This window comes from Channa argus, chromosome 3 (genome assembly GCF_033026475.1).
Source record: "Channa argus isolate prfri chromosome 3, Channa argus male v1.0, whole genome shotgun sequence".
Lineage (NCBI taxonomy): Eukaryota > Metazoa > Chordata > Actinopteri > Anabantiformes > Channidae > Channa > Channa argus.
In genome coordinates, this window is record NC_090199.1 from 29,314,634 (window position 1) to 29,341,345 (window position 26,712).

The window sequence follows — 26,712 nt, forward strand, 5'->3', positions numbered from 1 at the left end:
ATGCATCAGTTCACAGTTACAGGGTAATAAGCAGAAATAGTAATTTTGGGGTTGCAAGTTTTCCAATATTTTGCATTACCAGTGTAACTACAAATACATTGAACCTTTACAAAACTTTCATCATGGTTTTGGCTGTTAAGAGAGAACAAATGTTTTTGAATTATTCTGATTGTTTACAAACATTTCAAAGTCATTTTAATATGGGAGTTGTATTTTAGGTTTACTTTTGCCCTTTGTTGTATATAGGGTATGTTAAGCCTGTAACTGTAAAAAATGATCGTTATGTGTAGCATTTATTTTCCATTTATGTTTGTTTAATACTGAAATATCTTGTAAATACTCAACCTTTGTGTGTAATAAAGTTAAATGCTTTACAATTCTGTTTTTGAATAAATTCATTTGTGAAATCTAGAATGAAAACAAAACAAAAAACAGCCAGAGCCAAAACACTATTTTTTAAAGTGTATGAGAAACCTTTAAACAATAAGAAAAAACAGGCAATATTTCCCCTGCAATTCATACATTTCTGGGTGCATAAATTGGTTACTGTGTGTAATTCTTTAAAATTCCAACAACCCTGCTGTATGCATACTTCTGATGCATGCAGAAGAATGTTAAAAAATCTGGGTTCTTGATTCTCATATGCCCTTTATCGTTTGCATTTGTGACCCTAAAGAAATCAAAGCTAAAAAATGTAGGTAAAGCAATGAGACAGAATTTGTGACTAGAAAAAAATAATGAACAAAAGAACCATATAAGAAGAGATGTCTTTTTTGTCAAAAATCTGTATTTCTTTAAGTCCATGGCTACAAGGTTAACAAGTATTTAAAAAATTACAAACTGCAGACATATATAATGCAGTATCAGTGTAAGAAATGTATTTGAATGTGTTATATGTCAACTATAACTTCCAAAGAATGTGAGCACAAAAGAAAAACTGGAATTACCGGAACAATGCAGTGATAGCAAACCAAACTCACTGTATCAGGCCTTTGTTTCCTTTTAAATATTATTTTTCCATCTGGCAGTTTTTTAATCTGCCAGCAATGGACTGTTGGACTAAAATGAACATAAATGTGTTGTAGTATTCTTTTAAAAGTTGCTAAAATAGGGGGTCAACAATTCAATAGATCCAATGCTACCAATTGAAACCATCCTTGATTGGTTGCAGTACTGACATGTTGACAAAGTAAGAACAGGTTTGTAATTTGGAAAAAACAGCATCTTTAAACTTAACATGTAGCCTGTATTTTTCAATTTACTGCTGAAATTGTATCATATGAAATACAGAACACTTAAGACATTTTGAATTGTTGACCATTGTGGTTTTATTTCACATTATATACTATATTCTTTATGCGAACACTGTAGAGTTATGGAAACATAATGAAAGCTACATTTCATTGTTGGCTGGCTCTTTCCCAGTTCCCAGTCAACTTTAGCTTTAGGGAAAGTTTATTTTATTTCATCATGGGAAAACATTTTGCTGTTTTCAGTGTGTCTGTGTCTGTGTCATTTTAAGCAGTCTAGCTGTTTTCACTCGTGCTACATTTTCGTAAATGTGACCTGAAGGATTTTATATGTATTAAGAAGAAGACAGGATAGGACAAAGTTCTGAAAATGTTTTTTACAGCAAAAAGTACATACACCAATGTGCCATAAGGTTATGAACACAGGTATGAACAGGGGTATATTAGGCAGCAGGTGAAGATTTTGGAGCTGAATTTGATGTGCTGGAAGCATAAAACAGTGTCAAGTTTAAGGATTTAAGTGACTTTGGTAAAACTGCAGATGTTGTGAGTTGTCCTCAACAAAGGGGTCCAAGGAAGAAAAAAACATTAACAAAGTCGTGGGAAGCCAGGGCTTATTGATCTGCTGGGAAAATGTGGCTCCTTAAATTCATGTGGATGTTTGATACCTACCACCTGCCTATTCATTGCTCCTGACCAAGTACATCTGTGGACCTGTGGGATGTGCTATCAAACTAAGTCCAATCCATGGAGTCCCCACCTCGCAGCTAACAGGACTCCAGGCTATGCTGAAGGCTTGATGCCAGAAACCACAGCTTTTCTTCAGAGGTTTACTGTGGAGTCCATGCCTCCACAGGTTCTGGCTGTTTTCACGGCAGAATGGGGACCTACTCAACATTCGGGATCAACCTTAGGTGGTCATGATGTTATGTCTGATCGGTGTATTTTCCAACCTCACTTGAGGGGTTTTCTTGTCAGTAACACAACACGAGCTTCAGAACAACCTCAGGACGATACCAGCTAAAATAAACAATATACAACCACGTCTCACAGTGTAATGCAAACAGGGGTTAAGAAGTTGTCAGTGGGAAGATGCTGCATCAACTCCCATTTAGTCTGTGAAGAAAATGGTTTATATATTTACTGTCTTAGATATTGGAGTGCTGCAGCATCCCAGCACCTCGACATACAGTGCTTACTGTTTTGCGTACTGTTTTGCTCTGTCTCCATATCTTATTAGTCCCAATAAAGGGTAAGATATAATCCATCACTGTGCAAAGTATACTGTGGCCTGGTTTAGTTGGCCATATTGGAGGTTTGATGATGTGATTAATAGGGTAGAGTATCATTAAAATGTTTTGATACTGATACAAAGAACAGTACCTTGACTCCTGAACAGTATTTTCTAGTCCATTTCAAATTTTATAAAATTCTTTTTAACAAAACAGTAATACAATATACTGTAGTTTTATTTTTCAGCACCTTGGCATTTTTCATTTGAAAGTAGTCATTACCTTCACAAAGCAGGATTTACTGTAGGATTGTCTGACTTAGTTGTCAGTTTATTAGACCAAGATCACCAAGCTAAAACTCAGTAAAACTGTATTAATTTCCACAACAGCAAAATCACATAGACCAAGAATAAGAAGAATTAAGAATGTAGAGTGCATCAGTCACTTTCTCCACTATCTCTCTGTCTGAGGTGCTGCTCAGGAGTGAGGGAGCTACTTTCTGGGGGAGTTTACAGCATGTGCACTTGCTCAGCTTTAAGATACTATCTTAGGCGGAAGGTTAATGTACATAAAGGTCTAATTTTAGCATGTTCATGGCTACACAGGCATAGGACAGAGCACATTTTTAACACCAAGGCTATATTTTCAGATCTGCTTATCACTGCCTTCTTCAATTTCCAATCAAATGCTGAGAATCAGTTGGCATTCTGTTCTGACTGAATGTTTTACAGAAATTCACACACTAATTTTCAGTGGCATGTGTGAAATGTTAGAACTGTCTGATCTTGGTTAGTTACCGAACTTAGTATGTAATGACAATATAGTTTCCAATACTAAAGGATACAAGCAATTTGGTATCATAAAAATTATGAAGCCCTAATCATTTACTGATGTTATATATTAGACGTGCTGACATAGGTTTAATGCTTACAGCTATGGATGTTAAAGAAGAGTCAGTCCCCTCTTTAAGGCAAGTGTCAGTGACTTAGTTGTTTTTGCTTTTTGAAAACAGAATTTGTCAACTAATGTGTATAAACCCAAAAAACCATATCAGTTAAACCCGCACTGCAACTTTTTGTCGCTTTTGGTGAATTGATAGACACAACGACAGTCTGGTATATAGAGGAGGTTATTCAAAAGCACAAGGTTTCAGGAAGGATCTACTTAAATTCACTCTAGGAGGGAGGACAAAACTATTATGAACAGAAACAAAAACTGTCTGTGATCTGCCGTAAACTTGAAGGACTAATCATAAGCAGCAGTATGTGAATAGAGGAAACATATTAAAAGAGAATGTACATGAGCTGGGGAACAAACGCGCTGTGGTAATGAACAGAAATCTAATGCAAGTAAACAAAGCCAGGAAAACTAGAATTAAGCAGGGACAAGATCTGGAAGCTAAAAACGGGTGTGCTGCAGGGTAAGGTGGGAAAGACATGCACACAAACTCAGCAGCACGTATAAAAATGGGAAACAGACAAAAACAATCACATTAAGGTGTGAAGACAGAGTAACCAAATAACCAAAATATGCGAACATATAGAACAGATCAGGAAGGGGTACAATCAATGTGTGTGCAACAGAGCGATGGAGAACACAGTTAACCAAACCTCAGACCAAAAATAGACAGAGCCCAATAACCGTCTATCATAACCAGAAGGCTGGGTGTTAAATCAGGGGAAAATGGCGAAGGTCTAACAGGGAGTAAATCTATAGCTGGAGGTTTAAATGAACTGGGGACAGTTGAAAACAATTAGGATATATGAGGTGTATGAAGTGGCTGAAATGAGTCTAGGACAGGAAGAGGAAACGGTGGGTTTACAAAATAAGAGTTGGGAAACAGGAAGTAAAACTGGGGAGACAGATTTGGTGTCTAGGGCACCAAAATGACTATAGTACTTAAAATGCAGAGACTGCTTTTTTAAGGACCATAGGTTGGAGTCGCTGTACATTATTGGTTTTGCAGTGCTAACGGTGTGCTCACATGTTTTACTTTATGAGGGAATATCAGGTATACGCACAGGACTACAAAGGTGTACTGTCACACAGGAGGGGGCATCTCTCTCTCTTCTTCATGTCTTCATGGTGCTGAAATACACACAACGCAGCTCCTTTTGATTGGTTTTCTCATTCTCAGGGTTTCTTTTATTAGGGTATTCTTATTATTCCTATTAACTGAAATAATCATAAATAACATCTTTAGTATTTACGAAGAGCATTAAGCAGAAGAAGTCTTTACATCATGTCTTGTTTGCCTCCATTCCACTAGCATTGGAATTGAGTGCATTCCACCATTAAGCATTACTCTTTCTTGACTCTCAAGTGTCAACGACAAAAGATCCCAATAGTTATATTCAATTATTACACTACTGAGCCCCCCAGCAACATATGGCCCTGACGCAGCACCTCACACTTGTAACTCGTTCTTAACATTTTTTGTTCATGATATTGACAATGTAAGCTCTCATGCCCGGTCTCCTGTTTTACACTTGTGAAACTATATGTCCCTTACGCTTCATATCAATGCATTTTCTAAGTGTGTCTATTCTTATTTTCTTACAAAGCCCGTCTTAGAATGGGTCTTCTGTCTGCTGTCGTATACTACAAGGGTCCATTTTATCCTTAATTGTGTTAATTATGTAAATCATGGATGACCAAAAGTTACTATAATAAAATCAGAACAACACCGAGATCTTATTTTTTGGCCCTACAGACTAGTTCTTATTTTCATGAAACTGTCACGCTTCTGGTTTAAGGGGTGGACCCAAGTGAAGAGACGGCAAGGGGAAAGGAACTGATTAACAGGTCTTTTATTGAAACAAGGTTAAGGGATTAACAAACACGCTCCTGAGAGGAGAACACAAAGAAAACAAGCCAGGTATAAAACATGGAACACGAGGATAACTAAACTGAATCATGAACTGAACCAAAACCTCGGACAGGGATCTGAAGCCTATAATAATAATAATAATAATAATAATAATAATAATAATAATAATAATAATAATAATAATAATAATAATTCGATAAACCGGGAAAACTTAAAGAAACTAACAAACAAGTGGAAATTAAGAGGCTAGAGCAAATCACAGAAAGAAACAGAAGGCAAACCTCAGACCAAAAACGACACATCAGCAGAGTCCAGAATTAAAGGATCCATGAAGGTCCAAAAAACACAAAGTCAGGTACTTCTTTCCAAAAGTCCAGAGTCTACTATAGGGTGGGTGAGGGTAACAACAATGGCAACATTGATGACAGTAATGACCACAACAACAATGACAAGGATCTGGCAGGGGAGAGAAGGGAAGACTGAACTTAAATAGAGGGTGGAACAGGTGCAAACAATGAGAGACAACGAGCTGGGTGAACAGAACCAGGGACAGGAAGTAAGGACGGGGCCACAAAATAAAAGTCCAGGGACAGGAAGTGCAACGAGATCCTGACAGAAACGTTGTGATCTATTTTGATACTGGTATAAAATTTGAAAAAACAATAAATCTCTTTTGCAGTTCAAGTTACAACTCAGTGGGAGGGCTGTGGGATAATACTGCATTTCCATTGGCCAGTCGAGGCTGCAATGACATCTATGACGAACCGGCCACTTTGGCCAGAGCTGTCCGACCTCTACCATTTCCAATTCATCGAGGGTGTCAGATTCAGACCAGCACTGACTCCACTAACGTTAACAAATGGACCAAAACATGGCCGGAGATCACAGAGAATATGTAACTGATGAGAAAAGGAATTTAGGCATCTGACGTGTGTGCTATCATGCTGGTCTGTCACAGCAGCAGCTGTGTCACTGCAGCTCCGTGCTAACGTTAGCAGCTGGTAGTTAGCAAAAGCACCGCAGTGATGTCAAATTTCTTTTTGTTTATTTGCGTAATAAGGGAACAAACTTAGCTTCATAGTAACAGGGCACTAAAAATATTATAAGATATTAAATTGATACAGGAAAAATGTAAGTTCTTTAATCTGTTTAAATTTAATTCAGTTCTATAAAATATTTTCTCCCTGTTTCAACTGCTTGATGGTGTCCTTAGGCTTAATATTGATGAAAATATACACATTGAGGTAGGTTCAATGATTTTTAGTTGTTTACTTATTGTGCATTTTTTCTTTGGTAAACTAAGCAGTAATGTGTCAGTCAGATTGCTTTGCCAAAACTGCACCCCTGAAAATTTTAAGCACCAGCTGATAACTGATGACAAAATAAGAAATGTTCACAGGAAAAAAAACTTAATAAAGCAGCAGACAAAGTGTGAAAGTAACAACAGATAAGAGCCTTCATCAATGTCTCTGCCAAACTGCCAAGGTACTTTTTGCACAGGGCACATTGTGGTGCAAGTGTGGTGTTGTGTGGCCATACAAAGTATATTCAAATTCTTAATTATCTGTAAAATGTAAATATATGGAGAAATACTATTCGATAAATACTATCCTGTTTATTTTTCCTTTTTTTGTTGCTCTTGACTGACTCAATCTGTCATTTGACCTGCATTGCCAGAGAGAGAAGTTCTTGCATGACAAGGTCACAGATTTTTTGAGCTTATTTTTGATTAGCTCTGCGCTACATCTGAATCCTCTCTCCAAAGGCATTTGAGCCTGGGACACTGAGGGAACACAAGGAAATCTTAAGCATGTTGATCCAGTTACCTTCCTTGAGTTGTGGGAAACTGCCAGGCGCTTCTCACTGGTGAATTTTGAGGTAACTTGTCCTCCTGGCTATAACTGTTGCATCTGAGGTCGTGGTCAGCACATGAGTTGTTGTATCTGATAAATCTGTGCCAGTGTTACACTAAGTCTTGCCTGCAGAGAATTGCATGCACCTGTTTTGCATGGACCAATTTTAGGCAGGCTGACCTCATAATAACACTAATTATCCTACAATGCAGGATTAGAAGTCAATACATTAAAACTTCAATACAGAAAACCAAAACCCTGGTTTACGCACTGTTCTCGTTGATAAAGAAAAATTGGCCCTTCAGTCATCTTACAAAATATTTGGAGTGAGACAAGATAGAAACGCAAACATTAGGGTTAGAGAAAAGCATGAAAAGAAAACAAAGGAAATTGAGACCAGAGACCTCAAGCAGAGAGTGGATATATTTGCTTTGCCTTTGCTTAGCAAACAGGTGAGAGTGAGAGATTACAGACAGAAAAATCAAGAGTCAGAGAAGAGTAATGCCATTCTGCCTTTGCTCAGCAAACACAGAACAGTAGCTTAAAGGTTTAAAAAAGAGGGATAATGAAAGAGATGAATGAAGGAGAGCAGGAGTAAATAATGAAGCACAGGTGAACAGGAAGAGTATAATGTCTAAGGACTGAATGATAAATCAGTGTGGAGGGGAGACAGAGTGACAGTGCTGAGGGCTTGTTGAACAGGATCCTTTTATGCAGTGGCACGGTTGCCTGAAAGACAGCTCTGATATGAAGCCTTTATGACACACACATGCTATATGCCTATACACACCAAAACAGTGACCAGATGAATTACATATTATAAGCTGTTAACTCTGCAGTCAGAACAGATGTTTTTTCATGACAAGCACATGAGGATTTTTTTTTATAATTTACCTACTTGTGTCTGTGAATTTCTCAAACTGTACAATAATAATTACCCTCATATAGAAAATGGAAAGACACAGATGGCCTGTGTTATTGGTGAAATATTAGCGTGCAGATACAGTCACGGCTGCCACCAGTCACTGTTTAAGTCTCTAAAATATACTACTGGTAGCAACATTAGTCTAAGGGGATGTGGTTTTGTACAGAACAGTACAGTTTCAGTGTTTAAACATTAGCACAAGCAGAATTTCTTCTTAATAAAACTATTAGATACATACATATTTTTTTTTTACATATTTTTTATGTTTGGCTATTTGTTTTCTATCTGATATAGAAGATAGATATATTTTATTTAAAGAAGAAATATGGGTAATATATGTGTAAAGATCAACTCTATTATTAAAACACAATAAATGTTAACTGTCAAAAAAAACCTACCAATTATTATGGTGTGCAGTGAGGTTTTTTATCTGTGGCAGAGCCTAAAGATCTGTCCACAATACAAACATGATCAATTGTGGACAATTCAGTATCAGTTTTTCTATCGGTTTTTCACATTTCATATTCACAGCAACACATGCTATACTGCATTCCAATCAAACCTATCTGCTATTTTTTTCAGCTCCTATTTGTTTTGTACCATTTTTAAAATACTTCAAGTGTCGTTTTCTTATCTTCTTTTTTGTTTTGTCTTTTTTCATCTCTCCATTTCTCTTCTCTTGTTGACAGGCACCTTGTTTTGTGACCTGACAGTGGTACTCACTAATGGAGTCTCTCTCTGAGTGTCACCACACACATACACACACACAAAGTGCTGAAGAGAGGACAACACTTTTGATTGCACTTCAGTGGTCTGCTGGTATTGCCAAATTGCCACCTTTACCCCCCCTACCCACTTGTCCCTGCCTTTCTCTGTCTCATCTTCTCTGTTTGTGTCATCCAAAGCAAAGCGTGAGCAAAGGACAGGAAAGGACAAAGCAAAAAACAAAAGGGTCAAACACAACAGCATTTTAGGACCTGACAATTACAAAGCCCACTGAAAACAAGTCAGGCAGTTGTCCACGAACCACAGGGTCAGTGGTTTGATACCCGGTCCTTCCTGGCTACATGTTGAAGTGTCCTTGACTGAACCCCAAGTTGCTCCCCGTGAGTCAGGTGAGGACCTTCCACCTTCCACAGCGAGACAACTTAGAGTCAGTTAGCAAATTGCAGTTAAACCAACAATTCAAATAGGACTGAATTTCCTGTTTTTACAATATCCCATTACACATTGCTACTCAGGCATTTATGCAGGAAATGAAGATACATTTGCTCAGTTTTTAAAAATGCTCTTTTTTAAACTTATTTAAAATCAAATGATAAAGAAACCAGCCCACTTTAATTTCTCAATTGCATTACTGATTGTAGGCGATAACCGACTTAATCTGATATTTTTTGAAACATTTAGGTTACATAACTTATCAGAAGTATGAAAAGTGACAGAAGTAACAAAAAAGGCTGAGGACACAAAAATAATGAAAAATAATTTATATTATTATTAAAATTTATATCAGTTCAAAAGTCTGCATCCCCCTTCATGAATTAATTAAACATTTACTTTTAAATTTAATTATATTTAGGTAAGCACCTGGAAACCAGATCATGAAATGAAATTTTAGCTCAATTCTGGCAAGTGTATTGTATCGCTTCCTGTTTCTAAACACTGGCCATTTCTCAATACATAAGACTTGGCATTGAACTTAAAGTTTGGAGTCTGAGGACAGGTGGATTATTTACAATGAATAAAGTGGCACAATAGCACAAGTAGGATGGATTTGAAATCAGCTTTGAGCTTAGTTTAAACTTTGAATTGGAACAGTACTTGACCTTTGACTGATTGTCATGATCCTGACAGTAGTATATTCTGGATATTCTGATCCTGTGGGTTTTTTTTTCTCCGGGTTGGCTGCCGCTAGCCCAGCTCCTAACTCTGATCCTGCTCCTTCACCTGCCACCAGGCTGGTCAATTTTTCGCCTGGCCCTGACTCCAACCCTGCTCCGGCACCTGCCTCCGTGTTGCTCGACCTCGATTCAGTGCCTCAAACGCCATCGCCGGCCTCCTGCTAGTCTTCCAACTCGGCCCCTGGAGGGCTTCAGTCATCATTGCCAGAGTCCAGTCCAGCCCCCGGAGGGCTTCTGTTTTTGTCGCCACCTGCCCGGCTCCCTGCCAGAACTCTTGTCGGCCCCGGTAGGCTTCAGCTAGACCACTGCCCACCCGGCTCAGTGTGGGCCTTTTGACTTTTTAGGGCCGTCTGGTATCCGGCCCTTGAACGGGGGTTCTTTCATGATCCGACACTCCTGTTACACTTCCTCCCTTTGGACTTTTATTTTGTAGCCACTTTTCCCCACTTCCTGTTCCTAGTCCTGTTCCTTTGCTTTATCCTTCGTTATCCCTCTTTATTGTCATTATGTTCTTATCCATAAACGCCTTTGTTAGTTCAGTCCCTCTCACAGTCTCCTCGCTTGGTTCCACCCTCGCCCTAATTGTGATACTGATAATATTTCCCAAGTCAACGAGAACACAATTTCCGACAAGAATGCATATGACTACTGTGTTGTGTTGTTGCTCAAGGATTGTTCACTGAATAATTTATCCATTATCTTCCACTTATTCAGACCTTTTATTGAAGTTATCCAGACATCCCTCTTGCTGGCAACAACATCGAGCTCATTTGGTGAGATTCCAAGGCATTCTAGGCCAGATGAGATGTATGATCTCTCCAACATGTTCTGGGTCTACCCTGAGGTCTTCCAATAGCTGGTCATGCCTAGAGGAACTCCAACAGGAGGCACCCGACAGGCATTCTAATAAGATGCTTAAAATACCCTGGCTAACTGGCTCCTTGCAATGTAAAGGAGCATACTATACTCCAAAGTCCCTCAAGTTGTCTGAACCCTGTACCCTGGCCTCCCGAAAAAGAAAGCTTATTTCAGCAGCTTGTATTTGCAGTCAATTCTTTTGGTTATTACCCAGAGCTCATGACCACGAGTGATGATTGGAAAGTCAACTGACTGGTAAATTGTGAGCGCAGCTGGACATACACACCTGTGAGAAATACACTGACAATCATTTGCACCTATGGGCAGTTTTAGAGTCACCAATTAACCTAACATGCAGGTTTTTTGACTGTGGAAGGAAACCTATGCAAGCATGGGGAGAACATGCAAACTCCACACAGCCCCATAACCTTCTAGCTGTGAGGCAGCAGCACTAACTACTCCACCGTCTTGCTGCCCACACCTAGTTGTATTTATCTATGAAGGCTGATTTGTCAAATGGATAAATAAAATTTCAAGCATGTCTATAAAGACCTTGATGTCCTCTGATTCCTTGCATCTAAATTCAGACAAAACCGAAGTTATTGCATTTGGGCCCAAAAATCTCAGAAATGCACTGTCTACCCATATTGTTGCTTTTGATGACATTGCGTCGGCCTCCAGCACTACTGTGAGAAACCTTGGCATTATCTTTGACCAGAAAATGTCCTTTACCTTGGAAGTAAAACAAACCTCTAGAACAGCCTTCTTTCACCTGCAGAATATTGCCAAAATTGGGAGCATTCTGACTTACAGTGATGCTTGCAGTGATGACTTACTACTAGAGTGCATATTTTTATTACTCCTAGACTGAACTACTGTCATTTCCCACTATTTGGATGTCCCATTAACTCCCCCAAAAGCATCCAAATAATCAAATATCCTGCAGTAAGAGTACTGACTGACTAATATGTAAAATTCCTTGAGATAACTTTGCTGTAAATTGGTGGTATATAAAGTTCAATTAATTTTAACTGAATTGACAACAATTAGCACAATGCACAATGAATGGCGTCTGAAACCTCCCGTTCACCCTGTGGTAGCTGTGATCAGCATCACCACCCCCATGATCACGTAACTGCTTACTGGATTAAGAAAATGGATGAATGGCTAGATTGATGGGCTCATTTTTGAAATTATTGTAACTGTTAAAAGAGCTGCCAGTGTAAAGTAAAGCATGGCTGTGAAACTGCCATAAAAGTTTAAATGCAATACAGTGTGCACAATTTCTCAGTGTATACAATATTTAAATTTAGACAGGTGTAGGAGGAGTTCATGTTGATCTTTTACCAGTGGACAGCAGATGTCAGTCATCTGTTGGCTGGTTAAATGCTGATAATCTATAGCCATTGATGGTGCCCCAGGGCCAAGCAAATGCCTTGTCAGACCACAAATCATGAAAAATCTGTGGGTTGGCTGTGCGAAGCTACTTATATTGTTGTTGACATAAACTCCTCAGCAATTGTTAAAGTCAACTTTTCCTATCAAAGTAATTAGATATTTCTGCTATGGGCACACAGTGGTGGAGTGGTTAGCACTGCTGCTTCACAGCTAGAAGATCCCCAGTTTGAATCCACCAGCTGAGTGACCTCTCTGTGTGGAATTTGGATGTTCCACCCAGCTTGTGTGCGTTTCCTCCTTGTACTCTGGTTTCTTCCGACAGTCCACAGACAGGTATGTTAGGTTAGGTGGTGACTCTAAATTGCCCGTAGGTGTGAAAACGAGTTTGTCGGTTGTCAGTGTGTGTATGTCTCTCTGTGTTGGTCCAGAGATAGACGGAGACCAGTCCAGGTGTACACTGCTTCCGACTCTATGACAGGTGGAAAAGACCCATGCCCACTGTGACCCTGAACAAGATAAGTAGTTAATATAATGAATGTATGGTATGATCTAAAGTCAGCCCTTGAGATAAATAAATTCTTATTTGTTTTTTTTGTTTTTTTAGCTTTTAAAATAAAATAAAAAGTCAGCTTGATAACTTTCAAATAAAAAGCTGCTCTTGAGCCTGTAGTATCTCATCATCTTTACAGTAATGGAAAACCCCTTTGACACGTATGTTGAGCTGTTTAAATCTGTTACAGTTTTGAGGATTTAGACTTGCTCAGGTCCCAGATGGAAATGTATAGTCAGCGAAACCCCTTTATTACATCAGCAGTGAAAAGTATGGAATACAGAGTTTAGAAATGATGGAGACAGAGGGAGAATGAGAACGATGGCAAAAGGAATAGGATATTAGAGTGGAGGGGGAGCAAATAAAGAGTGAGTAAGAAGTATGGATTATAGATTTGAAAAAGAGGAAAAAATGAAATATTACTGAAGCCCAGCTGTGCTGCAGCTACAACTTGCTGAGCTGACACATACGGAATCTAAAATTCATCGATCATAATCATCTAACTAGTCAGTGAATTCCAGTCCTATACTGTATATCATGTACGACTGCTCCTCTCTCCATCTCTCTGGATTTGTGTAAACTTTATCCAGTGTGTCATATTATATGCATTTGGAAACTACTTATTTCTCTTCTGCATACTGACGTTAAAGAGACATGTTTTCAACATGTGCATGTGGACACATCTGTGTGTCACACTTTAAACCAGGTGTGTGTTTTTGTGTTTGTATGTGCACATTTAAACTAACTCTGACTCGGATCATTTTTTTGAGTCAGCAGAACATGCAGCTAGATAGATAAGTGCAGTAGAGATACTTGGGTGGAAGATTGGATTTTGAAACGAGGAAACATTTAGCAAATACAAGAATAAAATACCTTTTCATTTCCAACCACTTCAACCACCCTGTTCAGGGTCACAGTGGGGCTGAATCCCCATCCCAGCTATTATTGGTAAGGAGTTGGGGTCCACCCTGGACAGGTCTCCAGTTTGTCTCAGGGCCAAGACATATAGACATATAAGGACAGACAACCACTCACATAATCACACTTAGGGGCAATTTAGAGTCATTTACTAATATAACATGTATGTCTTTGGACTATGGGAGGAAACCCACACAAGCACGGGGAGACCATGCAAATTCCACACAAAAAGGTCACGGTTGGCCAGGGATTCAAACTGAAGACAATCAGGCTGTGAGACGGCAGCACTAACCACATTTTGTTTTTAACTTTAATTTATATTAATAGTCATTTTGTACATCGCATCAATATCAATTCTCTAACCAACTACAGTCTGAATGTTCAATACAGTAAAGGTGAAAAACTTAAGTGACTGCTTCAGTTGCAGATTAAATGATCAAATAAATAATCCACTGTTAAGAGTTGACCTTGCATGGCTGTACTTAACGTGTTGTATCATCTAGCAAAATGCACTGCCTGATCATACATTTTGTCAGTATAGACATGCATATAAACTGCAACGTGATTCATTTAACCCTGTCTCCTAAAAAATTAATATTACCTATTCTTCTAAACTAAAAACGTGATTACGCTTTGTATGGAAAGAAATGTTTACGTTCCAAAATGTCTGTTTTGAATGAATGAAAAGGTACTTTTATCAAGGAGAGGGCGCTGCCATGGAGGTGGAGGGTGGATATCGCACCAGACTGCTAAGCCAATGACCCAGGTTTGCTTCCCAAGTCCGGCTCTGGAGTCCTGTGTCTGGTTAGGCTTAGGCAAGAAAACCATGGACTTAGAGCACGATTGTGAATGTTTAAACGTGATAAAACAGGTTTTGTGTAAAATGTTAGACTTTCCTTTATTACACCAGCCCCTAACCAGGGTTAGCGTTAGGGGCCTGATCAAAACCATCCACTGCTTTAACAACAACAGTGAAACAGACGAACCCTGTCTGGTAACATTTCATTGACATGTTCACTATCAACGTGTTTGCAACTCAACATTCAGGTTAAATTGTCATTACATTTGCAGGAAGCCTGATGTGGTTGAAATTACTTTTCTAGGAAAACGAAATTACTTTTGCAGTCTAGTTGAATAGGACTTAACTAACTTGTCTGGTTTTGCAGGTGTGCAAGTTAGTTCTTCAACAAACCCTGAGTTTGCCTTTGTCCTCCCCTCCTGCTCAGTCAGCACAAGCATTCTGACATGGCTTTCATTTCCTCATTTATATAGCACAGGATGTAAATCGTCTGCATTTAATATAACACTTTTCTATTGGCAAAGCACTTTACACTGCTTCTTATTCACCCATTCACACTCACAATCACACACACACACTGTCCAACGCTGGCAACTAAGTTGGTGTTCAGTGTCTTGCTCAAGGACACTTCGACATGTGGAGGAGGTGGCAATTGAACCAACAACTGTGAGATTGGTGGACAACTGCTCCACCTTCCTGCGCCACAGTTGCCGGCATATTAAGCTTCTCTTTCCAAAAGCAAAAAGTAAATATAGCAATGTTTGTGTAAAAAACAGCATTTCAACAACCATTAGAAAATTTGAATATGCTAAATAACAATTGAATGAAAAATATTCCATTAAATGTAACTGTTTATTTTTTGACCCTTTTTTCCATGAATGTAAATTTCACTTTCACAAACAATAACCAGTTTACCTAAATCAACTCTTTGTTGATTGAGACACTTTTGAGACAAATTTTGGTTAATATCACACATAATTAACATTTCTTTTTCTAATGGATTAAAATGGTGACAATGGCTAATTATTGGCCCATTGCCATGGTGCATTGTAGTTTCTACAAATTTCATACTCATCACACATGCTGAGTGAACAAACAATGAGTTGATTGAAGTAAGCTGGTTATTGTTTGTGAAAGTGAAATTTACATTCACATATAGTTATTTGGCAGAGGTAGAAGTGAGGAACAAAGCAAGCACAAAATCTAATTCAAGTAGAAAATATTCAAGTAGAAAATAGCAAAGTGTTACAAGAAGAAATGTTTCTGTTTCCCGTTTCTCTTTTTTAAGTACATACAAAGGTCCTGAAGGATTTGTCTTTAACAGTTTTATGAATATTGGGAGTGAGGCTGATTGCAGAATTGGTAGCTTGTTCCACTATTATGGGACCACTGAGCAAAAGACCTTTGCAATCTTTTGCTGTGTGGTGAAGGGGGTCTGAGGAATTTGAACTAAAAATAAAGAAATAAAATATAAATAAATAAATCCGATCTTAAGTTTAGATGTACTCAGACTTCAGGGTGTTCAGACTTTGTTAAACCTGCTTTTAGGAAACCCTTCTTAGGCTCCATCATATTCCTGTCTGTGCTCTGTGTAAATAAAATGGTTCCTGTGTGCGAATTTCATTCAACAGTCATGTGAGACTCTTTGTGCTGCATGCACCTTGTCTGTGAAGACATGGCATAAGTGTTGACAGTTTTTGTTCTACTTTGATTTCCCTCAAAGGATCCGCAATGTTTTCATAAACTCTTCACATTCAGACTGTAACTCGCATGTGTCTCATATGTGCCACTCCAACACCTATAACATTGCTTCAAATATTCACTGGCAGTCTGTTTAACTTTGTCCAACATTTCAGCTTTTCAAGATCATATTCACCACTAAATATTTGGTCTGTCTCTGGTTATTGGCTGTCTCACACTGTGGCCTTTACTCATATCATCACAGTGTGTGTCGACATATCTTTAGACAAATACACTGCTAATAACTCTCTCTCTCTAACTTATTCTCTCTATGTTTAAGTCGTGCCCTCTCCTGCTCTCCTTTCCTTTCTGTGGCCACAGTGGATTTCTACACCACACTGGTCAAACAAAGCACTGAAAGAAGCTGAGTGCTATAGGGAAGACTTGATATTAAAACCAGTTTTCATCAGCGCAAGCATGCTCACACACACAGACACACACAGACAGACAGGTATACACACACACACACACACACACACACACACATATAAACACATTGATAAGTTTCCCTAAAAACTGATGTAAAACAGTTTTCAGGTCCCTGTCTGCTGCCATTAACTAGATCTGTGCTATAAAGACATGAATACACTGTTTACTGCTCTTATCAAATACCACTTTTCTCAGTCTTTCTCTGTGAATATGATTTTCAATTTATGTTCATGATCTTTGCTAATTATAATGTTCATCTTCCATAAATATGTTAGGATCAATTTGTGTAGTTTTAGAAGTAGTTCCCATCATTCAATAGGTGATGCAAGCAGAAGCTGTTATGATGAAAATGGGTGCTCTGTGTATCTGCGTGCAAAGTGCAGCTAAATCAGATGTATCTTAACTCAAGGACAGCAAACAAGGACACACACTTAACACAGAACTTCTTTGCACCCCTGTAACTTCAACACCATCTAAATGGAATAAGGCCTTAGGCAATTACATAAACAGCTCCCTCAGAATATGTCTGCATTTATATCTGGGAATGCATTTAAACATGGTGAAGATATTGGTGTAAACATGTGCATTAAAGCCTGCAAGTCATCCATCACCAGCTCCATGTAGCAAAAGTTCAAGTTGAAGTGGTAGTTTTAATGTATTTGCACAATGAAAGTTGTGCTGCATTAACAGTTTGCTTTTCCAGTGTAACTGTATAACAACAATTTGAAGGCAAGATTGACAGCAAGATGACGCACATTCTTTTTCTTGCATGATCTGCATGACTCCTGACTCCTTACAGACTTTTTTAAAGAAATTTGGCAGAATTCAACGATAACAATCAAAAATATGACCTAATATGTTGAGAAAATAAATTAAAAGATGCTTCAACAGTCCATTGGAGTTTCTCTCTCTCTCCGTCTTTCAGCCATCTCACAAGCACAAGAGTTCATGATGTGGATCATGTGGCCCTCACATTGATTTGGCACAGAAGGAGACCAAGCTTGGGACCGACGCTGGGATAGTCTGGTTGCTTGAACTGGACTTGAGTAGTTTGAGTAGTTTGGGGCTCATCTTGCCCAGGGACACTGGGCCAGACACTGGCTAGGGAGTTGAACCACCGACTGTACAGCCAATCACTCTACTGAGTGATGCCCCAGAGGTAATTTTTTTTAAACACCTTTTTTAAAGAATAAGTAATCAATGTTAATAAATAATTTTGACAGTTCTACTTTTTTATATCTAAATGTAAATTAAAGAATGAACAGATGGCCAGCTCTTTAGTCTTAAGCGTTAAAGACCCCATATGATCCAGTGAATGACTTGTTGAAATACTGCTGCCACGTAAGCAGGTGTCTGTTGAAAGGCCACACAGTCATCTCTATACATGTCAAAGATTCCCTTAAAGATTAAGGCCAATTCATGTATTTTTCTGTCCACTGAAAACATTTGGATTTAATATGAAAATGTGGAAAAAACCCAGATGTTTCGTTAAACTATGCCAGCCACTTGGTAATGGCATTCTCTGTATGCGCTGCCTGGTATTGTCGAACCCGGCCTCTATTGATCTTGTACTTAAAGCCTGCTCCTGTACTGTTAGGATTAGTGCCTCTGGGCTGTCTTTCAGTCCTCTGCACAACATGGAAGCTCCTGTCAAGCATCATAGTGGCAAAGATGAGCCGGAACATATATCAATCCATGAGCAGAGTCCAGAAAGGATTCGGTAGTAACATCAGAGGAGCAAAGCATCAGCTACTGGTAGATAAAGCAGTCACTCGAGACTGCAAGACCGGACATACCAACCTGTGCACTGCCTGGATTGACTACATTTACGTTTAGCCATTTAGCAAACGCTTTTATCCAACGCGACTTGCAAGTGAGATACAAGGCGAGCAAAAATCTAAGTCAAGGAGAAAACATCAAAGCAAAGTCCTTTCATGTGTGATTCACATGTCAAAGTTTCTTTGAGCAAGACCAGCTGCATAGTATCTGCATCCCCCATTGGGGTGTGTGATTGTAAGTGCAATAAGAAGATGTGTAAAGTGCTTTGAGTGCCGATAGGTAGAAAAGTGCTATATAGGTGCAGACAATTTACCATTTACACTATTCAATGGCAGAGTGGGAAGGCATTCATTCACGGACCACAGGGTCAGTGGTTCAATCCCTGGTCCCAGCTGTATGTCGAAGTAAGACACTGGGCAAGACACTGAACCCCTAACAGACCCATCCCCAGCTGTGCAGTGCCGGTGCAAGCCCGGTAGAAATTGGGGAGGGTTGTGTCAGGAAGGGCATCTGGTGTAAAAACTATGCGAAATCAACATGCGGACAATGATCCACTGTGGCGACACTGAACTCACGGGATAAAGCTGAAAGGACTATTCAATGGCAGAGTGCAGAGGACAGGAGGGATTGTAGACCTGAGTGAGGGAGTAGAGGTAAGCAGGAGCTGTTGGGCTGATCACTCTGTAGGCAAGAGTCAGAGCTTTGAACCTAATCCAGGGAGCTACAGGAAGCCAGTGTAGATATCTGAAGAGTGATATGACAGGGGTCCTTTTTGGCTGTTTAAAAATTAGGTGTGCTTCTCATACCGGTAACCCCATTAACAGAACGTTGCAGTAATCAAGACAAGATATGACCACTGCCTGTAAAATGAGTTGGTTGGCATATTCCATGAGGTAGGGTCTGATCTTTCTGATGTTGTAGAGGGCAAAGACTGAGGAGATATGGTTCTTAAAGCTCACACAAATGGTCATTGAGGGAGTGGAGACCAGTCTCACGTCAAACGTGTTTAGAAGAGGAAAAATGTAGGCCGCCTGATGTTTGTTCAGGTGGATGTTCAGGTTTGCCAAGATGAAGAGAGGAGTGTTGTCTTCAGGGAAGTGAGACAGCGGCCTGATGAGCAAGGAGTGTGAGAGAAGACAAAATTGGTGGAGAGTGCAGCTAGGGTGGCCTTGACTTCAAGAAAGCCTTCCTTCACGGATGGATCCTGTAATGCTTGGAACTATACAAGATCGACACTACTCCTAGAGCCTTCATCATGAACTCAATGGGGAAGTGGAAAACAACCCTAGAGTCCAACTTCAAGCCAATTACACAAGTCCACATCAAGTGCGGAATTTACAAAAGTGATGCTCTGTCCCCATAGCTGTTCTACATAGGCCCAAACCCCCTCCGCCAGATCATCACCAAAAGTGGTTACAGACATCAACTATGGAATGGACCTCTTTTACATTGATGACCCCTAGCTGTATGCCACTGATCCATACCACCTGGATATACAGGCAGGACATCGGACTGTTTTTTGGACTGGATAACTGTGGTTAGATGTTAATAAGGTGAGGAAAGGTAGTCAGAACTGAGGGGACTGTACTACTAGAAATATAGTTGTTGTTGAGGATAGCTACAAGTACCTTGGGATTCCACAGGCAAACATACAGCAAATAACAGTGGGGTGCAAGATGCTAGCAGGCAGTAAGATACTGCCAGGCACTAGGTTATGGCGTTTCATGTATGCCCTTTGAGATGTGACCAGAGGAGCGGGGATTGAACAACAACTGTGGGATTGTTGGACAACCTCTCTACCTCCTGCGCTTTGGTTGCCCCAACAACTGTGATCTTATACTGTACAATCAAGGTTGGAGGAAAAATCAAAAGAAAAGTACATATTATAACCAACTAACCCCAAAACCAACCTTCTTTCCCGCTTTGGTTTCTCAGCAAATTTGGACATCTGACAGTGAGCACTGTGGCATTTGCTTCATGTCAACACTGGTGATCCTGCTTGTATTTACTCAATGTATTTGATAACCACTCCTTTAAACAAGCATAAGTAATAATCAAGCATCACTTTATTTTTCATTCATGTGATATTGTTTCTCAAACACAAACAACAGCAGGTCTATAGTACACTTCGGCCAAAGGAAAAATACAAAATATTTCCTTTTTTAATCATGGTGAGACTTTTTGTTGAGGAAAAGTGGTTTGGAAAGTACTGGCAAATTTAGGTGGGTGAACAAATACCTTTGCAACAATAATTCAAGTTCAGGTTCACTGTTGAAGCCAAAATCCATAAATAGAAAAAAATGGATAAGAGGAAATAATTATTTAACATGAAGAAAGGAAAAACAAGAAGAAAAACACGTTTAAGGAGAGATGAAGCGAATCCTATAAGAAATGAAAAACAAAATAGCAAAAATAAAAAAATAAATTTTAAATAAATAAGACAGGAAGACCAAAAAGATAAGGTAAGACAATAAAGTAAAACTAAAGTGAAATAAGGAGTAAGCAAACACATGGTGATTACTAAAGGCAAACAGGAGATGGAGAAGAGGGGAAGCAGTGGAGCATGGGTAATGTGTTGGCAGCAGACAGAGTGAGAGAGAGAGAATAACAAAGTGAGAGCAAGAGAGAGAGAGAGAGAGAGAGCAGAAGGCTTGTAAATGTTGGATGAGAGAAGTATACATGGCAATGTGACTCACTGGAGCTGCCCCAGCACTTGTGAGGGCAAGTACTTTACACTCACACAAGCTCACCCACACCCACACACACACACACACACACACACTTCACAGGCACACACACACACGATGGTCTCACTACATTAGTGATGACATTCATTGACATAATGCATTGCCAAGCTCCTCACTCTTTCCTCAGTCCTCCCAGCTAAATGTCTAACCCCAACCTTAACACCATCACACAGAAATCCTTGTCTCCATTTTTGTGAGGTTTGTAAAAGTTCAATTTTCTATTCCCCAAATAAGAAGTGTTATGATCCTAAATGTTAATCCTAACCCACCCCCTTAAATTTAGCATCTACAAACACCTTCATCAACATTTCAGTTTGATTTAACAAACAAAGTGTGCTGACTCGGTTCTCTTTATAACGGAATAAAAAAAGAATCTCTTTAGAATCAGTTGGTTTTGATCTATGGATCCATTGATCTATATCAGGAAAGCTGTTTAGTGATTATATCATATTTAATAAAAAAACAGTAACAGTTACAGAACATACTAAACACAAACAAACACCCAAACAAAAAGCACCCAAACGCTGCAATAACAATTCACCATATGTAAAGGTCTAGTATAGGGGCCTAGTATATAGAATGATGGATTATGGTCATGAAGGCAACAGTATGTCTCTGCAGCTGTTTTTAATAAAACAAGGTAAACTTGAAGTAGAGCAGGCAGTTCCAACACAGGTTCATTATTCTGCGGTAGTAATGTGAAAAAAAAAAGATGAATGGCAAAAGGTCATGAGGATGAGCTCTGCCATCATGCGGAGGGCAGCAACCCTGTTTCTGTAACAGGACTTTATTTTTACTACTGAATGCACTAGAGCAAGTATAGTATGACTACAGTAAATTGCTCCAGTAGCCTTTTGTCGTCAATTTAGAGTTATTTTCTGCATGTTGGCGTGCAGAGTGACATACCTCCCTTTTTGTCCTCGACTGCTTCTTGTGAACTAAGGAAACTAGACAAGTATAGTGCTTTTCCTTACCCTGGTTGAGCAGGTAAAATATTTATAGGCATTTTAACCTCTCACTGACCCCAGTGCAGCATTACATGTGGCTCTGTAGAAGGTTCCCAGGGAGGTGGAGCGATACTGACTAATAGACTGTCAACGAGGCAAGTGAGTCTTTTTTTTTTCTTGTCTGACAAGTCCTTAGGTTTTAAATGATCCTGCATATGTTTAAAATGTTGGAGGCAGTTTGCTTTAAGGGTGCAGTAGAGGCATCAAGTGAATTATTGTTACAGGATTCAAACTCCTAAAAAATATTTTTTTATACATGAAAAAGCAAAGGCATTGGGTGTTCTGTAGGTAATGTGGCTGCAACCAGATTTTGTTGTTGAATGAGTATATGTTGGTAATTAATGGAATTGAAAAGTGGCAAATGCACTAATTGTGGTCGCATCACAAACCAGGTAACTCTTTTTTCTTTCACAATATGAGATTATTCAGATTAATATCTGAGTTGTTGTCACTACACTGTTATTAAAATGTGTTATGGTTATGTTTCCGCATTCCTAGAGCTTAGGTTTAGAGAGAGGTTGTAGAGAAAGATTAGAACCTTAAGAGAAAATAGAGAAAAGCTTAACAGCCACTTCAGAAAACATGTTTGTTTCTACATTTAATTTCTCAACCCAAGGTAACCTTTTCCTGGAGAAGCCTAACCACACTCAGGACTCTGGAGTCAATCTCAGGTCTGCAGTCTGAGTCCTGCATTTTGTATGTCCATAACTTGTTTTCTGTTAATAAATGTAGCACTTTATCCATTTAAAACATGGATCCGAATACAAGCCATCCAAGCAATTACATCTCCTACAAACACACAGTAGCATTTGCAGTTGAGTTGTATTGGAATGAAGGTTTTGGGCTGAAGAAAGTAAAATGATCCTTAGACTGTGAATGCAATGCCAAAGCAACAAAGGCATGGATCTACATAGTCATACATGTAAGTGCCTTATTTTCCATGCATCCATCCATTTTTATCTGTGTGTTCGGCACATATGCCTGCCTTCATTTTAGTCAGCCGAGTGGAGCTGTCAGCACACTAAGTGCCTTTTAATTTTTGTTGCTATTTTCTGTCTTTGTTTTCCCCTTTTTTCCCCTCCCCGTTTTTCATTCCCTTGTCAGTATCTCTCATGTCTTGGCCGCCAGTGTTACTGTTCTATTGACAGGTCATAATTTCACACCCCAGCAGTTGTTTATCTGCTACTTACATGACTGAGTAATAGCTGGGGAATAGAAAGGTTCCCTAACAGCTTAATTATGTCCTCTGTCACATTGTTTAAGGAAAATAAACCAAACTTTCTTCGTCTTTACTTGATTATCTTTTTCTCTTCTAGTGTACTCTGTGGTCCTTTACTATATGTGACTGAATTGTCTTTATTATCACTAAGATGCATCAAACTATAAACAAATAATGGCTAATAAAAATATTCTTTGATGAATTAAAATATTAAAAGGATAATAAATCAAACTAACAAATTCCATATATTGGAAATATATGATGATTTGATGAAAGATGGGATGTCATTTCTTAAAACACACAAAGACACACACACACACACACCACAAACTATCAATCAATAATAAGGCATGTGTTTAAAAACTATGTAAAAACTGTATAAAACTGTGATGACTTGTGATGCAACCGTGACGTCACTTTGTAATGCTGACTCTTAATGCTGAGCCTGATGGTGACTAATGGTGACTGAGTCAGCCAATAAAAATAACCCTTCACTGTGTCACATTTATGCTTTGGTGAAAGCTTCATTTAAGTCCAACTTACATTGTTTGTCCTCCGAAACCAAAGTTTAGGGCTGTTGTCAAGACATACGTGAAACGTTTTTTACACACCAGCCATAAGAAACTATCAATAATTAAAAGAAATACTGTGCTATTGTTGACTAATCAGTTCACTCCGATGAAAGTAGCCACTCACCTGTTTCAAAGGCTGCTGAGCAACACATGAACACATGTCATGAAGCAAAGTTGCAGAATCTCATTTGTGAATGGTTAAACATTGAGTTCAACTACAGGGTTTAGCTACAGTGGTCAGATGCAAATGTATGTGTGTGTGTGTATGCGCGTGTGTGTGTAAACGTCGGGGGCTGAGATTGCATTGTGCAGGCTGACCACTGATGCATGGCCAAACATTGGCCACTGTCTCTCTCATCTCAGACACACACAAACACACACAGGTCTGACACATCCCTGAGGCCGATCAGTCCATTGTACAGGCTCTCCAGTGAGCCATGGCTTTTACATATATTAAAATGAGCCTTGGGTACAAAGCTGCCCCTGAAGACCCGCCACTTTCAGTCACAGTGCACACACACACACAGATACATTAAAGACACACAGTACTGTATATACACACAAGCAACAGACCGTATCTGAGACAACACTGGTTCCTTTTTTATTCTTCTAACCGAAACTTTTAAAAACTATATGGGATTCTTTAACTTTCTTCATCTCTGGGTGACCAAAACAATATATTCTGGACTTTCATTGGGATCGTGATTCATTGGAAACAACTTTATGGTACAACAATAGAAAATGTATTTTCCAGAATTCTGTCTTTAGACTCAGAATCTGATACAAAGTGAAAATTGGTTCAAGTCAGCATTCTGAAGTTCAACCAGTCCAACAAACTTTATCTAATGTGAAGAAAAAGTGTTTATTATTATGAGAAGATATGAAAAAAGCAGCATACGCAGACCTACAACCTGTGAGCAACATATCATAAAACTGTGTAGTCAACAACGATGGAGAAATGTGTACAGGCCAGACTTTAGTGCAAATGAGCTATAATAATATTTTTTAAACTGAACATAACATTTGACCCAACACTGCTTGACGTCAGCTAACAAGAAGGTGTTAGACAATACATTTAGCATGACCTGTACATACTTCTTTTAAACCAACTTGGTAATTAAGACATATATTTAATTTGGACAAAACAATTATTAATTTGTATTTAACTTGTTGTTTGTGTTTTTATTGTATTGTGTAAGATATTTACTGCATGATGTAATAGAGCAAATCCTTATCCACCAGTAGCGTCTGCAAAGGGCTATTGATTAGAAGGGTGAATATATTTCTTTTACTAAATTTGCCTCACATGAGCAAAGATGTGAGTTGTTAAGCAGCAAAACGTCAACAAGAAAAGAACATGTCAAGGTGGAAGTGGGACAGAGAGACCGAACTGTGCGAGAGGAATCTTTAACATGTTTCTACCAGTGTGGGATTCCAAAATAAACAACTAAAGAATATTAATGCCAGCTCGTCTCATCTTTAATCATTTTTAATTTGGATGATTTGTCCTTTTGGCACAGTGGACAGTTACAGTTAAATACATATTTCAAGATGCTGAGTTCAAACAGAAAGAGCACTTACCAGAAGCAGCTGTCTTCAGTGATGACTTGAATTCAGCTATTTCATGTTGAGACCTGAAAGTCGAATAGAGTTTATTTTTAAAATGAAAAAAAAAATAAGACTAGGATCTATTGATTCAGTTCTGAAGAAACAGAAATGTGTGATTGAATTATACCACAGTAAAATGAGGAAGATACTTGGAAATGGAGAGAATATTTCAACAATGCTGCTCATCAGTGAATGTCTACTCTAACACTAAATAACAAGAGGAGGAACAGCAAAGGATATCTCACAGCAATTTGTCTTTTCACTTAATTTAGGGAAGAATCACAAATGCAACACAAAGACCCAATTCACACAATCAACTTCATGAAGTAGTGCAATACAAAAGACAACTTAAAAACTAAGTGCATTTAAGTGCACTTGGCACTTCAGGACCAGTCATCCCTTTAAAAGGGAAGCATCTTTACCCTTGACCATCAAAGCACACACAAATACACACAAAGCATACCTCAGAGACTCCAAAGTAGAGCACAGCTCTTGATATGTAGCTACTGAGACAGTAATTACATGTCCTGCTAAGAATTAATTACTTAGCAATTGGCTTTACTATCAAAAAAGATTTAATTACTACTGAACCATGGGACAAACACGTTTGAAGTAGGTTTAGTGAATTATTTTAGAACTGAAGAACCGTCTAATTTGGGTGAACTGGTCTTTTCAGACATACTGTTCAGAGACATACTTGAAAAAAATAATAAAGCCTTATATATATTATAAAAATGATCGTTGAATAATTATTAGAGATGTGACAAATTTTCAAAGGCAAAACTAAAAATGACTGAAACGTGATAATCCTCAAATATGAACTTGTGCAAACCAATGAGGCTCTTCATCCTTACTTTAAGTCTATGTAGGTGGACTTAAGTGGACTGTATTTATAAAAAATGTTGAGCATTCGTACAAGGACATACACATCAGTATAATGTTTAGTTCTCTCTGTACTACTGTTACAGACATACCTGAACTCAATGTGACTTTTCAAATTGCTTTCTTTATTGATCTATAATATTTAGAGTGCAAATGTCTACAGATTATTGGAAATTGAGGTTAGAAACCAAAATATTAAATAAATGATGTTATGA

At 38.7% G+C, this 26,712-nt stretch overlaps 1 protein-coding gene across 1 annotated transcript in view; it reads right to left on the reverse strand.

The window, feature by feature from the left end:
- The window catches only part of LOC137124082 (teneurin-3), a 379,316-nt gene extending 353,698 nt beyond the window's left edge, over nt 1-25,618 (reverse strand). The window contains exon 1 of the mRNA XM_067498733.1: nt 25,589-25,618. The gene's annotated coding sequence lies outside the window, so the exon portion shown is untranslated. The remainder of the gene's footprint in view (nt 1-25,588) is intronic.
- Between the last annotated feature and the right edge of the window lie 1,094 nt (nt 25,619-26,712).